This window comes from Candoia aspera, chromosome 3 (assembly GCF_035149785.1).
Source record: "Candoia aspera isolate rCanAsp1 chromosome 3, rCanAsp1.hap2, whole genome shotgun sequence".
Taxonomy (NCBI): domain Eukaryota; kingdom Metazoa; phylum Chordata; class Lepidosauria; order Squamata; family Boidae; genus Candoia; species Candoia aspera.
In genome coordinates, this window is record NC_086155.1 from 196570037 (window position 1) to 196587268 (window position 17232).

A 17232-nucleotide genomic window follows, 5' to 3' on the forward strand; every position below is an offset into this window, starting at 1 on the left:
ATTGATCCAGGAGTTCACAGAATTCTTTCTGGTGCCGAAGGGAAAAACATCTCCATAACATTTTCTACCAATTCACCTTCAGTTCAGTGAAGGAGAACTTGCTTTGAAGTTGCTTTCAAAGATGGAGAATTTCAAAGAAATCCTCATGGGTACAATTTGGCATTCATGAACTTATTTAGCAAAGAGATGGCCTGAAAGTTGTTCAATCATCTTTCTAGTGGTCTGAAGGCTCCTTGGCTTTCGATGCTTCAGTTAAATCCTAAGGGAAGACAACATACAGGAAATTCATCCATTCAGCTTTTTCACATCAGAAAATGAGGACATCAAGGGAAACTTCAAAGTAACGGAACATCTTAAAACAGAAAACTAATACCAACTGTACCATCTTCTGCCATGTTCAACAAGGAAGTATGTTCAAAAACACTACTGAGAATTTTATTTAAAAAATCTCAAAAGCACCCTGAAAATAAAGTAATAAGAGAGACAGTTCTTTGCAGGGAAAGGTCATTTCAGAAATTGAAAGCCAGATTTCAACACAACATTAATTTGTCTGATTATTGACAGTGCAATAATTTTAATGAGGAATCTATAATTTTAATGAGGAATCTATCCTAGCTTAAGGTAGGAAGCTAGTACTAGTGACAAACACCGTACCATAGTGCCTAATTCCAGCTGATGGTGTCACTTGTCCTTCCCTTTCCATGCTTGACAGTCAGCTGACAATATTTGTGAATATAAGAACTCAGGCTCAAAGTGCACAGAATAGCATATCTTTCTTTAAATATATCAGTGGCCCAAACATGCATGAGGAGGTATGGGAGTTTAGGGAACATGTGATTTCAAAAGCAAATACTGCAGATGATTCCATATTTTTCAAACAGCATGTACAGAAGTCCTGAAAGAAAACAACAACTGGTATTTCTAAATATCTAGGTCAGTGTTTCTCAACCGTGGCGACTTTAAGATGTGTGGACTTTAACTCCCAGAATTCTCCAGCCAGCGTGGCTGGCAGGAGAATTCTGGGAGTTGACGTCCACATATCTTAAAGTCGCCAAGGTTGAGAAACACTGACCTAGGTGCTTCAGACGATGTGAAAAAGCAAGCTTAGCATCAGTCTGCAACTCTTTAAGCCACCTACAACTTCTCTGAGGATCTCATAGACACCCTCTGCAGCTGCCACATGGAACTGGGAAAACACTTAGCTGTTTTAAAGAGTTGCAAACAGGTGATTATATGCCATTAGGTTGGTGTTAATTCTTAACAACCCACATAGGTAGATTTTCTCCAAGACACTGGGTCTCCAAGCTGGCCTTCAGATCTTCCAACAGAACCCACAGCTGCTATAACTGAATCCATCCTCTTTTTCTTTTCCTTCCACTTTTCCCAGAATTATAGACTTTTCCAGAGAGCTACATTTTTGCATAATGTGTCCAAAATACGATAATTTGAGCCCAGTCACTTGTGCCTCAAGAGTGAGAACTCTGGATTTGATCCAACATACTTTTCGAAATAGAATCCAAGGCACTGCACGGCGTTCCTTGCTATATAAAACTTGACATATAAAGCAACTTTCTTGGTTATGCTTCTCCATGTTGCTTGTACTATTATTAGATGGTCTTAAAACAACAACAACAAAAAAGAAACAAGACAGGATCGTCTATATATAGTCTGAGCCCTTACAGCACTTGAAATAGAATCCGGCAGTCTCCAGAATCTGTAATGGTAAACCCTAAGCTATGCATGAGCTCACCAGAATGCAAGATCTAACAAGCAGGGAGATGCTAAGAGACCACTGCAGCGTGTAATGTAACAAATGAAACAAGACTTGTAGCTGAGTCTGATGCATAGTTACTCCAATATAGGCCCCATTATTCAGTCTACAGCTTACTTACTGACAAGTAAGATTGCCTAAAGCTGAACATAAATTCAGTGGATCTTACTTCTGAGTTACATGCAGAAGTTTGCACTGCACCTTGAAAAAATGTTTCAAAGGTTTATTTGAAACCTCACTACTACTTTAGTGGGGAAGACAGCAAGAATCAGAAATATCCTTCATGTCTTCGATACTGTTTAACGTCTAACGGCAAGATTTTTTTTTAATCACCATTCATTCTTTTTATACTTTGGGTCACAGTATCTTCTCTGAACACTAAAGATGGAATCTGAGATGATTCAGCCATAGATTCATTTGGAATCTATTGAGGAAACATCCTTAAGTAATATTGCCTAGATTGGCCTAAAGGTAACTTAAATTGCCAATAGGTATTCTTACTATACGTTCTAGGTTTACATATAGATACAGCCTATGTATAAATACAGTTTAAGTCCCACCCTTATTTCCTGCAGAACTGTTGCAAATACATTGCTGTGTGCATCAGAATGAAAGTTACCTGCATCAGATCATAGTAGTTTTAAAGTACTTAATTCCTGCTGGTTTTTCAAAGGAGACTAGGAACAATATGCAGCACACCATCAAGAATCAATTCATCTTGAACATTAAGAATCCTAATGCAATCTGTGCAAGTGGATGAGCCCCCCATCAGTTTGACAAATCAGGATGAAAGTCAAAACTCATTATATTGTTTCATAACGAAAGCCTCTTTACTTATTATGCTTACTTTATGTTAGGAAGCATGCATCTCTGCTAGCAATTATTCAAGAAACACTTCAGCATGGATATTGATGTAAGCATTAGGTTTTGATTCAGATTAGAGTTGCATGACATTGTTGAGTTCCCAGCCAAAGTTTTCCAGGCCAAAAGAAATTGTATGATGGGAATGACTTCAGAGGAAGCTAAAAGTATTTCTCTTCATGGGGTCTTTGGTCCAAGAACTATTTCCCACAAAATGAGAAAACCATATGATGGACATGGGATGTTTTTATTTTATTTTATTTTATTTATTTTCTATCCCACCTTTATTATTTTTATAAATAACTCAAAGCAGCGAACATATTTAATATTCCTTCCTCCTCCAAATGTTTGATCACTCACTAGTAATATTTCCTGATCAAGCAGGCAAGGCACTGCTGCTAGATTCCCCCCACTCACCAATTACTTAGGGTGTGTGTTTTTCATTCAGAATCTATTGAGGAAACGTCCTTAGTAATACTGCCTAGATTGGCCTAAAGGTACCTTAAATTGTCTTTAAGTCATTAAGAAAGGTCAGTCATCTTTTTTGCTCTGCTTACCAGTGTACTGTACAGTTCTAAAACAGTGCATTTTGGTTTATAAATTGCCCCATAGCCAAAATTCTCGGGACAATATTTTGAAAAATAAATTAAACCTCAGCAAAGTTTGCAAAACCTTAGACCACCAAAAAAAGGCAGTCATTTACATTCTTCTACGCCAGTGTTTCTCAACCTTGGCAACTTTAAGATGTGTGGACTTCAACTCCCAGAATTCTCCAGCCAGCAGGTTGCCAAGGTTGAGAAACACTATTCTATGCATATGTACAGTGACGAAATTACCACTTACTGTTTTCCGGTACATTTGGATTTGTCTACAGATTTACTGTAGCAAGTGCTGCTTAGGATGTTAAACCAATTAGATAATCAAAAATATAATGTGGGGGTTCTTAACCTGGGATTCATGGACAGAGTTCAGGGGAGCCATGAACCTAGATGGAGGAAAAATACAACTTTATTTTTTCTATGTTGTGTTTAAATACATTTTTCTGAGAAGAGGTTTGTGGAAGTCAAGAAGCCCTCATGTCAGCTGCTCTGAAGAAATAATGAATCAACAGGAAAAAGTGGAAATCAAGAGGGATTTCCCTGCTCCCACCCTGTTATACCAATTTCAAACATTTGGGGCAATTGCAACAAATTTGTATTTAGTTCTTACACATATCAGTAAAGGAAAACCAACCAATTAATATTTTATATAAACTAGGCTTCATTCAATACCCAAAAGGGCCATGCTTACAAATTCCCTGGCAGTCAAGTATCAAAATAATTATTCCTTCATAATTATTCTTTCATCCAGATTATAGACACCCAAATCTTTTTTTAGATTGCCCTAAACTTTAAATTTGAATTGATGCACCCTAAGTTACAATATAGAAGCATCCGATGCAATGGCTTGGAAAGCAAGATCGATGGAAGTTCCAAGTAAATAGAGGAACAAGTGTTGCAAGATCCAAAAATGGGATACTGGAGTCCAGCTGTCTTTGCTCGTATGTGATTATGTATAACCCTTGCAACATTACAAATAGTTCTAAAATGCATCTGTTGCACACTTGAGTTTGGATGACATATCCTGCCTCACAGAAGGACATTCTTTGGAAGGCTGTTTGATCCAAGTCCAGTTTAAAGATAAAGAAACCTAAGCAAATGCATTTCTTAAGCATACTGAGTAGGTCAGTTTTCCCCACTCTGGGTAAAATATATTGAATTACTGTAATTCTTTGAATTTGAACTATTGTAATTATTTCCAACTTTGCACCCATGGATGTTAATCCCATCAGCCAAGTCTGCTTCATCTTTTGTCCTCTTTTGGTGAGATCCATGATCTCTTTAATAGCTATCCAACACTTGAGATATCCTAACAACCTAACTCTAATCCAATTTGTAAAGATGTCCTCAGAAACAAGACTCCCTAAATTCAGTGGAACTTAACTCTCTAATCTCTCTGTTTGGAATTGTGACCTTAATAAAGATAATATATTCATGCATCCAAGATAAAGATGGAACTTTTTCGCCTGAGAATTCACCCAGAATTATACAACCTTAAAATACTGTAGAGAGGTCTTACTGATCTTGATCCTCTTTTTCTCTCCTGTTACATTATTCATATTTTCCTTGCATTTATCAGTGTCTATATATATGCTGATAATATTCACCACACCATCTGCTGGCCACATCTGACTTTATAGTTACACCCTCTGACTTCATATAAGCTGGAGGATCATCTCTTTGAAAGGCTGGGAAAAAAAGCTGCTACTTAATTACAGCCATACAATGCTCATCATCAGCTGTTCACAATCCATGTGAAACTGGCAGCCAGAAGGAGGAAAATATCTTTTTCATTCAAAGGCCCAAAAGGGCCGCCCACTTGCAAAGGAATTATAAAGGGAAGGAAGAGACCTTAAGAATGGAGTTTAGAAGGAGATGCAAGATTTCATCAGTGGCATATGATAGAGCCAATTGGATGTAGTGGTTAAGGTGCTGGTCTAGAAACCAGAAGACCATGAATTGTAGTCCTCCCTTAGGCATGAAAACTGACTGGGTGACTTTGAGCCTATCACTCTTGCTCAGCTCAACCTAGATTACAGGACCGTTTTGTGGGAAAAGAGGAGATGGGAGCATTAGTTATGTTGCCTTGAGTTATACAAAATGAGAGTGGAATATCAGTCTAATAAATAAGTGTGAGGGCAGGGTAGGGGGAGGACAAATGCCAATTCTTGATTCTGCAACTGAGAAGTTTTTCAAGACTAGTTAGGATGAAGAACTACATAGCCACATCCTAAATCTGCAGCCAGATGTTGGTTCTAAAGTTTTGGCATCAGCACTTGTCACTTGGTTTCCAGCTGCCTTGACATCCATTCCTACCCATAATGCCAAAATGAAGAAACATGCATGGTGACATCATGACACCCTTCCATTCTTGCACCATGCCATCACATGCAAGTGGGTACTTTTAGCAAGTATTTTTAGGATTTAAATTGTGAGTTAGACTGTGTGGATTGTGTTATTGAAGTGATTTTTAAATACTGATTTTGTACTATATTTTATATTGCAAATTCTGGAAGCCACCTAGAGTCTGTCAGGTTGCAGGTAGTAGATAAATTGCATAAATGAGTAAGAAACTGTGTTTGCCTTGTGACATCACAACACTCATTGCATCATCTTTAGGTGCCAGATGACAAGATGCCAACTGATTTTGTTGGCCTCGGGCTTGATGTGAAGGGCTAATAATGTTGGTTATTTATATATATAGTAGCCTGCCCTGCCCAACAAACTCCACTCTTCCATACACAGATGATGCTACCTAGCCTGGTAATGAAACATCTGCAGGAAAACAGTCAAGCTCAGAGAACACCAAGAACCCAACAGTTTAACCCTGAGCTACATATATTCCCAACTAATAATGTTTTGTTTTCATATGTCTGTGATGGAGTATTTGCATCAACCCAAACAAAAGCTGCACAGTTTCAAGATACTACTTGCTTGACTTGAAAAAACTCTTAACTGTATTTTGAAACCAGTCTAAACAGTATGTCCAGTGAAGTGACATGGGACAAAAGATTAGCAGGTTCAAATCTAGTTCCCCTCAATTTAGTATAAATCAGCCTTATCCCATTTATAATCTATAAAGCAAAAACAGAACCAGTATAGTTTGGACATCTCTGGAGAAGGCTCTAATGCGGGGAAAGGTGGAAGGACAGAGGAGAAGACAACCAGCAGCAAGGTGGATGGACTTGGTCACAGTAGCCATGAGTGCACTGTTGGGAAAGCTGAAGAACCAGGTTAGGGACAGTTTATCATGGAGACAATCTATGTGGTCACTAAAAGTTGACAATGAGTTGATGGCACATAATCAATCAATCAATTAATCAATCAATCATTTGGAGAGTCATTAAGGACTAGTCCAGATACAATTTGCATGTGTGAATATGACATCTAAGCTACAATGCCACAGATTTAATTTTCATGTCACCCATGTTGATACAATACTTGGCAATGGAGTATATTCAGATATTCAGGATGCTTCATCAAGTACTAAGGAATCAAGCAAGGTGCTTGCATCTGTGAACCAAGGTAAAACAAACATGGAGTTGACTAGATAAGTCATGAGAATAGAGTAAGGGTGTGTTAACCAGTTGCAGAAAAGAAGGCATAATTTTAACAATTGGAAAAGAAATGAGGATTGAGATTTATGTACTGATTTAACTAAGTTAAATCAGGACATAGAGGCAGCTTAAGTACAGCAGGTAAAGAAATCCACATTTACTGCTTAAACCAGGAGGAGAGGGCAAGGAGGAGATCTCCTTTGGTTAGACCATGATTTTAAATATGAGGCAAGTTTTCATAAAGGCAACTACATTTTTTTTTACAATAACTTCTAAAATCCTGTCTGAAATGCCTTATCACCCCCACGCCCCCCAACTCTTCCATTCAGATTGCCACCACCTCCACCACGACCCCAGACTCTTCCATTGGCATCCTTAGAGAAAGCATTTGCTTTTCAAGTATAGAAAATATCCCAGAGAGACTTCAGAATATCAGTACAGGAGAGGAAGATAGTGGCTGCACTTCTATAGTCAAGGTTAGTATAATCTGGCTGCCCTTGCACACCCATGTTGATGAGCAGATGGACTTACACACCTATGTTAATGTCTGAAAAAGGTTGCACACACACCCTGATGGCATGAAAAAGTTACCAAGTGCCTTCACCAGAAGAAGAGTGCTAGCAACAGTGGAGAAGGCAGTTATACTGCAGAGAATGCTCACATCGTCTGAGTCAGTGAGGTTCTTCCTTTAGTAATTCTACTGATGGCTCACAGCCCAGGAATGGGGTTTTCTCTGGGCAGTGAAAATCCATTTGGGACCCACTGAATCTAGGCCTTTGCCTCCCGTGCCCACAATGGGACTGATTAGGGTAAATTTGGAGCTGACATATTGCACATTCCTCCTATTGTAGCCCATGGGAAGGAAAACCGGAATGGACTTCACTGAGATGGCTGGCAGGAATTCAAATGAAGCAGAGAATCTGTCCTCTTGCATTTCCCTGCACTAAGATGGGAGAGACCCAAATCCAAGCCTTCAGTCAGGTGTGGAAACTCCCTGGGTGACTGTAGGCCAGACACCAACTCTCAACAAATTGTAGGAGAGAGTTGTATGTACATCTGCTTGAGCCTTGCAACATAAACCAATTCCTAGATATGAATTCATAAAATCAATCCATCAGGTCTGCCACACTAAATTCACACGATCCTTACTTGAAAACTAGGACAGCATTTCTGCCTCTTGTCTCGTTTCTTCTAAAGGTGGAGCTCGGCTGTCTTCTTCACAACAGTAAGCATCTGCGCTCCAGACTCGTTTCTGACCCATCTCCCAGTGGTGAGATGTGCCTTGGACAAATGCTAGATAAGCATTCCACCCCCCAACTGCAAATAAATAAACTGACATTTAAAAAACAACACCCATTTTCCCACCCTTCCTTGCTTAGCCTCCCTTCCCTTCACTTTAGGGAAGGGAAAAGCTTTTTATCAGGATGTTGGCTTATTTAGTCTTGCAAAGCCCATGACATTTTGATGGCATGAAGTAAAAAAGCAACAATAACAAAAAAGGTTGAAGGTGAGTTGAAGGGTTATTTGTTTGAACCAAATGGTCATGTGAAAAAGGCCCCGGGCATCCCTGATTAAGCCCACCATTTCAAATGGCTCCAATCAACCTGACAGATGTAATTTTGGCTGCCTTGAACTCAGGGAAAACTTTGCCACTGACTTAAAACAAAGCACAATTAGCTGCTTCTTCTTCTTTTTAACTTCAGGGCTGTTTAATGAAGCCATCAAAATGCTGGGATGTGATAGCTCAGTTTTTTTCATGAAGAACACAAAGTATTGGGATCTGATAATTATCCAAAAAGAATAGGCCTAAAAACTATGTGAAAACGCAACTTGTGGTTGCCAGGTTTTAGTCATCCTGTAGCAAGCTTCCAGATATATAGTTTAATACTATATAAACTTCCAGATATATAGTTTAATACCCCTGAAATGCACTAAGTTTGCTTGGCTATTTCAGGACTTAATTATACAATTCCAATTCTCAGCCACCTTTTCAAACCAGGGTACATGCGGTCCTCACTTAACGACCATTTGTTTATCAATCATTTGGAGTTACGATGGTGCTAAAAAACCAACTTATGGCCCTTCCTTGCACTTAATGACTGTCACAGCGTCCCCGTGGTCACATGATTGCGATTTTCTACCTTCCCAGTCAGCTTCTGATGAGCAAAATCAATAGGGGACCGTGTGATTTGATTAATGACCACCGCAAAAATGGTCATAAAATCAGGTCTGGATTTGCTTAACAACTTCATCGCTTAGTAACCTAAATTCCAGTCCCAATTGTGGTCGTTAAGTGAGGACTACCTGTATTAGATAGGGTCAGCTGGTGGCCACACCTGGCTGCCCTTGTTCAGACTTGAAGAGGAAATAGGGTCAGGCTAGGACGCTACTTGGATGGTAGTCTTCCAAGGAACTTCAGAGCTAGAGGTAGAGCGGAAGGTTAAACAATATCCTGGAAGAAGGCAGAAGCAAACCTCTTCCAAACCATTGCAAAGGAAATTGCATGGTTGTATCTATGTAGTTACCAAGTACTGAGTTTGACTCAAGGCATCTTTGCCACAGATAATGGTGCAACATACACAATTGCTTATCCACAATCATTTCTGAAAGCACCCCTGTGTTCATGAATTTGGTTTCATTCCACTCAATCAACACTAGGATGCCCATTTGATGTAGCTGCCTACGTCCTGAAGGAAAGCGCAGTCCACAGCTTCATCACCCTTTCATTTCACCCTCACTTCTTAATAGTAAGATTATCAAGAGCTGTTGTCTCCCTGTGTACTGGCAGCAGCCTCCTCACTTTCCAGTCATCTCCAAACCAGAGCCCAGATTTTTCAGCTCCACCTCCTACAAAGCACACAGTGTTCAAAAGAAGTCTGGCATGTAAGGGAAAGATTCTTGGGTTCTCAAAAGTATACAGTCAAACCCCAAGTTCCAAATTAAGAGCCCTATGAAGTTCTAGGAAAGGAGATAGATGGGACGAACGAGAAAACATAAAGAGGATAAATGGAAACAGTTTTTCTCTACACAGCCATTTTGTCCTATCCTTAATGAGGTTTTTCAAAGTTACTACCTAAGTGCAAGGATCACTATGATGTCTAGAAATTCACTAGGAAATAATCTCCGTGTTTAAGCCTGTAGAATTTAGAAAGCCACATGGTGATGGGAAGGTACAGACTGCGTGTGCCTCTAGGACATTTTTACACTTGGAACAGGACCAGTAAAACAGTTTTTGTGTGCTCTTGCAATCTTGGTTACTTCTTAATCCTGATTACTACAACTATGTATTCACCTTCTTCTCCCTACCCCAATCCCAGCTCTCCTTTGGCCTGAATGACTAGCTCATTCCACAGCTTCTGATTCCCAGCTTCTGACCCACCCCAGACCAGTATTTCTCAACCTTGGCAACTTTAAGATGTGTGGACTTCAACTCTCAGAATTCCCCAGCCCAGAGAGGGGACAGCCTTCCTCAGTGACTAACAGTGTTTCTCAGCCTTGGCAGCTTTAAGATGTGTGGACTTCAACTCCCAGAATCCCCCAGCCAGCAAGGCTGGCTGGGAATTCTGGGAGTTGAAGTCCACACATCTTAAAGTTGCCAAGGTTGAGAAACATTGCCCCAGACTAATGCCCCTGGCTATGTTACCAAGGTATGGATCCCTTTTCGACATGTGCCTGAATCTCAACATCAGGCTTCCCTTCATGCGTACTGCTATAAACCAGGATTAAGAAAAGGGAATTCATGTGTTCACAGAACATGCTGTGCCAAAATAAGCCATTTTATGCCTTGTTATGGTAGTTTGGTTAAGATAATGTTTGGGGAAATCCAGCCTTTTATAATATACTCTATGTTGCATTGCTCCCACACATATTCCCCCTCATTTAATTCCCAAATCCACTCAGAAATTATACTTTAATATCCATGTGCATTGCTACAGCCTTTCCCAACTAGGTGACCTCCAGATTTATTGGACAACAGCCCCCAGGTTACCCAGCCAGCATGGGCTTTGATGTTGTAGTGCCAAGACATATGGAAGGCAGCAGGTTGAGGAAAGCAGCAGGCATGAAAACAAATTAGATTCCCAACTAAACAATATTCACTAAGCAATTTCCAGATCAGTTTTCTGCTATTAAGATTATAGTATCAAGCTGTCCAAGATACAATCTGGAATGCAGCTAAATTGCTACTGAAGGCCAGGAGACTGACACAGCCAAATGCCATGCGAGATTGCAGCCCTGGGGGCAAAGCTGACTTTTCCACCCTGAGGTTGTAATGGGCATTTAGTGCTTGTGATCTGACATCCAGAAGGTGATGGTTATCTGCCAGCCCGAGAACACACAGTGGTTGCCGCTGCCACAGCTCCTGCCTGGCACTGTTCCAGCCACAAAGTGAATAAGCCTCTAAAGGCGAAGGGGGTATGGCTGGAGCAGTTCCCACCTCAGGACAAAAGCAGCTACGACCGTGGAATTCCTTATTCATGAGTCTGGTTGAAATGTAGTCTAATGTCTCTAATCTAGTGCCCACGTGCTGGATTGCAGCTCCTGTAAGTCCCAGCCAGTCTGAGCCTACACTCTCTTGCTTGAAGATGGGGATATCCCTGCCTCAAGATGAGTCAGAGTAGAGTAGAGTAGAGTAGAGTAGAGTAGAGTAGAGTAGAGTAGAGTAGGGTAGGGTAGGGTAGGGTAGGGTAGGGTAGGGTAGGGTAGAGTAGGGCAGGGCAGAGTAGGGTAGGGTAAATTCCTATAGCACTCTGCCTTTTAGAGAAGCCCAGATACAATCTGGCTCATGAATTCTGCTCCCTTTCTACTATCTGATCAGCCCAGTGAAGAAGATCTCCCTTCTTTCATGTCCATTCCCCAACTCCATTCCTCTCCTAAGACCTTAGCCTGAGTCCTCATTCCCAACTACTGAAACTAACCCTTCTATGTACAATTTCCTTCCCCCATTAGCTTTGTCTGTTTCCTCCAGGTCTCCTTCCCTTTTATGTTCCTCCATAAAATGTTAAGCATATCAGTGCTACTTCACTGCAACTGTAAGGACAAATAGCCTTGCAGTTCAATGTTGCAGTGAGATCTGATTTTGGAATTAATAATAAGAATCCTTCCCATGGGATAATGCTTTTGTTTTGAATTCTCTTAAAAAAAAATGATAGGATGAGACTCTGAAGGTTGGACACTAGAGGGAACCAGAAGGAGCTGAAGATTACAATTAACGGAGAACACTTAAATCTGACTTATTAATACAGAATGAAGCAAAATATTTTAACAGTGGACATACTGAAGGATATTTTTGAACAATGGACCCAGAAGTTAATTTTAAGAGTGTCTGCCTCTATAGATATACTGTGTTTCAAAGATGTTATGAAAGAGGAACCTGACAAGATTAAGACTGATCTGAAAGTGGATTTAAAACATTACAGGCTACAAGAAAGATATGGAAAAAGATGCTAGACTGGACGTACAAAAGAAGCCGGCTGATGTCTTAATAATTAAAAGGGATATACAAATAACAAACCAAGAGAATGACCTGGATAGTTTTCCTATAGTGGATTTACAAAAGAGGCTTGTTAAAGCTTTGAAGAATGTTGTGAGAAAGGACAAAGAAAAAATGAAAAGAAATCAAGTTCTAGGAGATTATTTGAAGGGACTAAAGATTAAGATTGCTAAAAGGAATATTTTATTTATTTATTTGTCAAATTTTTATCACTGCCCATCTCCCCCGAGTCCCCCCAACCTCAATATCAAGGTTAAAATAGATATGTTGTTATCTCTGTTAACCATTAATGGACTTTTGCTGATCAGGACTGAACAACGAAGCATGAAGGATTTGTTTATAGATAAGAGATGGGATATGGGAAGAGGAGATCATTGGTTGTATTTTAAGAGAAGGTGATGAGTTACTAGAATTGTTTATATTTGTGATGAAAGGGGAAATAATTCCTTTATATAATTCTTTACTTTTTCTTTACTATATTCTTATTTTTCTCTCTTTTCTATTTTTCTATGTTTTCTTTTCTGCACTTTTTATTCTTCTATTTTTTCAGTTTGTATTAGTTTTTATCTTTTTAATTGTAACTTTCAATAAAATCACTATTAAAAAGGGTTCCATCCTTAATGATGCTTCACATTTCTGTCCAACCTTCTGGTTATTCTAGCCTCCCTCTTCCATATATTGGTGATGTCAGCAGTTTGCATGATATACTAGATGACAAATTAGCCAACCGTATTTTAAGTTAATGGCTTGTATGTTATAGATCATGGTTCGGTGTGTCATATGAAACCAGAACATTTGGTTAATCTGTGCTTAAGTTAACCATGGGCATTGTGCAATCTATCTGAATTTGTTCACCTTGCTCATAGGGACATTTGATATCCATCAACCTAGTCTGAAGATCAATGTAATGAATTCCAGAAGATGGGCATCCATGCACATATCCATGCATACCTTTTTCCCCCATTACAAATATCAGTGAAAGGTGAAAGGTCCCCTGTGCAAGCACCGAGTCATGTCTGACCCTTTGGGGGATGCTGCTTTCGCGACATTTTCTTGGCAGTCTATATCGGGGTGGTTTGCCATTGCCTTCCCCAGTTGTCACCTTCCCCAGCAAGTTGGGTGCTCATTTTACCAACCTCAGAAGGATGGAAGGCTGAGTTGACCTAAGCCGGCTACCTGAGAATCCAGCTTCCACTGGGATCGAACTCGGGTCGTGGGGAGAGTTTTGGCTGCAATACGGCCACCTACCACTCTGCGCCACACAAGGCTCTTCATTACAAATTTTAGCTGACTGCTATTAAGTGGAATCCCCATTTCTGGGAAACAGGCTAAGGATTTGTTTGTTTTGCAACAGCAGAAGTAAATCTATCTCTGAAGTAGAAATGATTTGCAGCATTCCTTCATTATGAACATCAAATGGCTGTCAGCATTTCTCGCCTTCCAATTTAACAGCCAAAGGAGAAGAAACTGAACAGCCATGTCACATCTGCGGGGCTTTACTGCTGCAGCCCTGCTACTTCATCTACTACTTATTTATCACTTCCAGATTTTACGTGCTATGATCTTCACTGCAGGGCTCAGTCAAGAACGGCATCAGTTCTGTTTGAAGTGCAAATTAAAGAACAGGCAAGCTTAGCTTTCAGGAATGGCAAACTATCAATAATAATTAGGTATGCTCCCCGCCTTGAATTATTTATAAAAGTAATAAAGGTGGGATATAAAAAAATCTAAAAAAAAATAAGAATAGGAATGAACAGAATCTCAACTCATCGATAATAAAAAGTTGCATTACTTGGAACAGTACATATATTACAGTATCTTTTAACTATCCTAGATCCTTGGGAATAATGACATAGTCAGAAGTACTAAATTCTGTGAGAACTCTCTGATAGATTGTGGGTAATTAGCAACCATCCTCATCCTCATCCCATTATATAAACATCAAGCAAACTGAAGGGTATTATCAAACCAGTTTGGTTGGGTTCTTGTGGACCAGCTTTAAATCTTTCAACTTCTACCAAGTAAGGGACAGAAACAGAGTTAGCCCAGGCTGATGAGAAGGAAGCTCAGTGTCTTCAGCAGCAGGCTCCAACGGCCTGCACCTCTACAGCCTGCCTCTTCTACAGCTACAGTCCCAATTGGTAGACATGCTACAGCAACTCAGGAAAATAGGTTCCCCTTTTCCCAGCTCCCCTCCAGTATGGTAGCCCAGTGGGCCATCTAAGCTGAAGGAGGAAGTAATCAGGTGGAACTAGTTGTTGCCTAATTAGATACCCTCATTGAACAAGCTATACATTATCTTATCGTAGGGTACACCCAATATGGGCTCTCTTGACTAGCTCTGAATTCATGAAGCATTCCCCAACCTGGTATCTCCCAAATATATTGGGACTTCCGTTCTCAGAATTTCCTGCCAATAGTCCCCTTGGTTGCACAGTTCTGGAGGATGTAGCCTCCAAAAAATAGTTACTATTTTCCTTCTCTAAAATGTCATCAAAACAGCTAAAGGGAACCAACAATTCTGCTTTCACCCATCAAAATATACTCAGGGTCAAGCTCCATTAGCCAATGTACTTGGATGAATAATAAAACAACTAGAAAAGCCATTATTTATTTCTAGTGATGTTCTGAACAATCAGTTCAAGTGTATTGTTTTAGTTCTACGCACTCGTCTTTAAATTAAAATTAAATTAAAAATTGAATAAATGTTCTTTAAATTCCAAGAAACAATAATCTGATTTCAGTAACTAAACAGAATTGTAGACACTGGCCAGCCAAATCAAGAGTAAGGCTCATTAAACTCCAAAGAATTTCCTTCCTAATAAAGGTGCCCTGATCAATCTCTTTTTAATCTTCTTGCGGCTCGGATTGTATACATCTTTACTCATAACCGTCACTTCAATGGGAAAGCCTTTTTCTATGAAAACCGCTCGAGCTACAAGGTTCCTATTATTGCCCGCAGCCCTCTACTGAGCGGCTGAAAGAAAGGAAGTTTTAAGTTCCCATTCAGAGCTCTTTTCAAAATTCAGCCTTCTGCTTCTGCTGGGGAACCCCTTCCACATGACCGGAGCCAATCAGGAGAGTGTGCGGCATTAGGTCATAAAAGGGAGGCGGGAAGTTCCATTCAGTGAGCTCATCGTCAGGCATTCCCAGGGTTTTTATTTATTTATTTATTTATTGGCTCCCTCCTGCCACGTGGGGTCCAAGCGGATTTTCTTCTTCTTTTTCTTTTCGGGACTTCTCAGCGCTGTTTCCTTTCTTTCCCGTGTTTCGCAGAAGAGAAAGCGGGAGAAACAGGGAAGCATTTAGACGCGGCTCGGGCCCCCGCGTTTGCTCCATTGATTGCCGCCGACCGAAAAACGGCAGACCGGGTCTTTCGTCTGTCGACCGATCCCACCACTGCACCTCCCGGGAGAAAGCCCTGGAAAGCGCGGGTGGAAGCTCCGCGCCCTTTGCCAGCCTCCCCACACCGCGCGCTCGCGCAGGCAGGCAGGCAGACAGCCACCCACCCTTCCGTCGCGCCGCGTGGCCCGAAGGAAGGGCGCCCCGTCCCAGCTTCTCCGGAGCGGTGGGTGGAGGCGAAGGAAAGGCGAGAGCCCGACTCCGGAGACAAAGGGGGTGGGACTCGAACAATAAAGTGGCTTCCATCCAGGGGATGCAGATAGGCATCGCGGAGCCCTGCGTCTCCCCGGCGGACCAGCTCGCCTAGCCAAAGCCGCGCTCTCGTCTGGCCCCCCCGATGGGGGGGGGGCGCGGCTACCCGGGCGAGCGTAGCTTCTGAGCGGCTGCCACGTAGGTCCTCGCCTTCGCGGCCTTGCGTCGCTTCCCTTCCCCCCGGAGACACCCCGCTCCCCCGTTTAAGCCGCCGCGTCTCTGCCACGCCGCCGAGGCTCGGGGGCGCATCTTCCATCCGCGGCGCGATTCCGGCAGCGACGGCGCACGCGGCATCCGAAGGACCGAAAGTGTCGCTCGAGGTATCAGCCGGCAGGAGGTGCGACCACTACGGATCCCCGAGCTCGGCCTTTCTGCGCCGCGTCAGCTTTGAGTGGGCTGCGGTCCACTCTGGCAAAATGAACGTGCCTGTCTCCCAGACTTCCTCGTCTTTACTGTAAGGGGCGACCCGGCTACCTACGCTCCCGAGTCTCACGGGCCCCCGAGCAAGCGGGGCTCCGCCTCCCTCCGGTCTTCTTCAGCCTTTCGCCTCTTCCAACTGCAAACCAGCCTAGCACAACCCCCCCCCCGCAGTTCCCACCCGCCGCGACGGCACTCTTGCAGCCCCGCACACCAGGGCGTGCAATAGCGCCGCGCGTCCACAGCTACACGCTGTAAATCGGCGCAGCGTCGGAAACGCCGTTATTAGCGACCGGGCGCGCTCCCGGATACACCTTCCGAGAAGCCCCGTTGCCTGAGTGGCTAATCTGAAAGCAAGCCGAAATTCCGGGCCGATGGAGAGCGAGGTATCCGACCCTTCCTACGCTCGCGAGCACACGCATGCCAAGAGCGTTGCGGGGTCCCTAGCTCGACCTCGACGCATGGATGTGGGCTACGCGTGTTTATGGACGGGATGTATTGCTATAGAGACCCCACCCTTCGTCTACCACGGAAGAGGTGGGAGCAAGCCTCTGCCGGACGATCTACCTGGCCATCTCTGCCGCCCCGAACGTGCATGAAAGAGACGCCGCGGTTTCTTTCGGAGCATCTCGGATTCTGGCGCTCCGGCCCCGCCCATTCACCATCCCCCCACGCTCCCACTGGAACGAGGGGAAATGGAGAGGGCGGGGTAAAATCACGCTTCATGTTTTTACAAGCGACTAAATAGCTACAGTGTCTGTCTGTGCGCGCGGAGGGACGGCGGGGGGGAGCAAAAATACCGCCTTCCGGGCTATTGCCGCCTCCTTAGAGCTTTGGAAGCAGATCTTCCAAGCCTCCGAAAGCGAATCTGTACGCAAAGCG

General features: G+C 42.4%; 1 protein-coding gene across 1 annotated transcript in view; it reads right to left on the bottom strand.

Annotated features, from left to right (window-relative positions):
• The window catches only part of HAS2 (hyaluronan synthase 2), a 31078-nt gene that overhangs the window by 12663 nt on the left and 1183 nt on the right, over positions 1–17232 (bottom strand). The window lies entirely within an intron of this gene.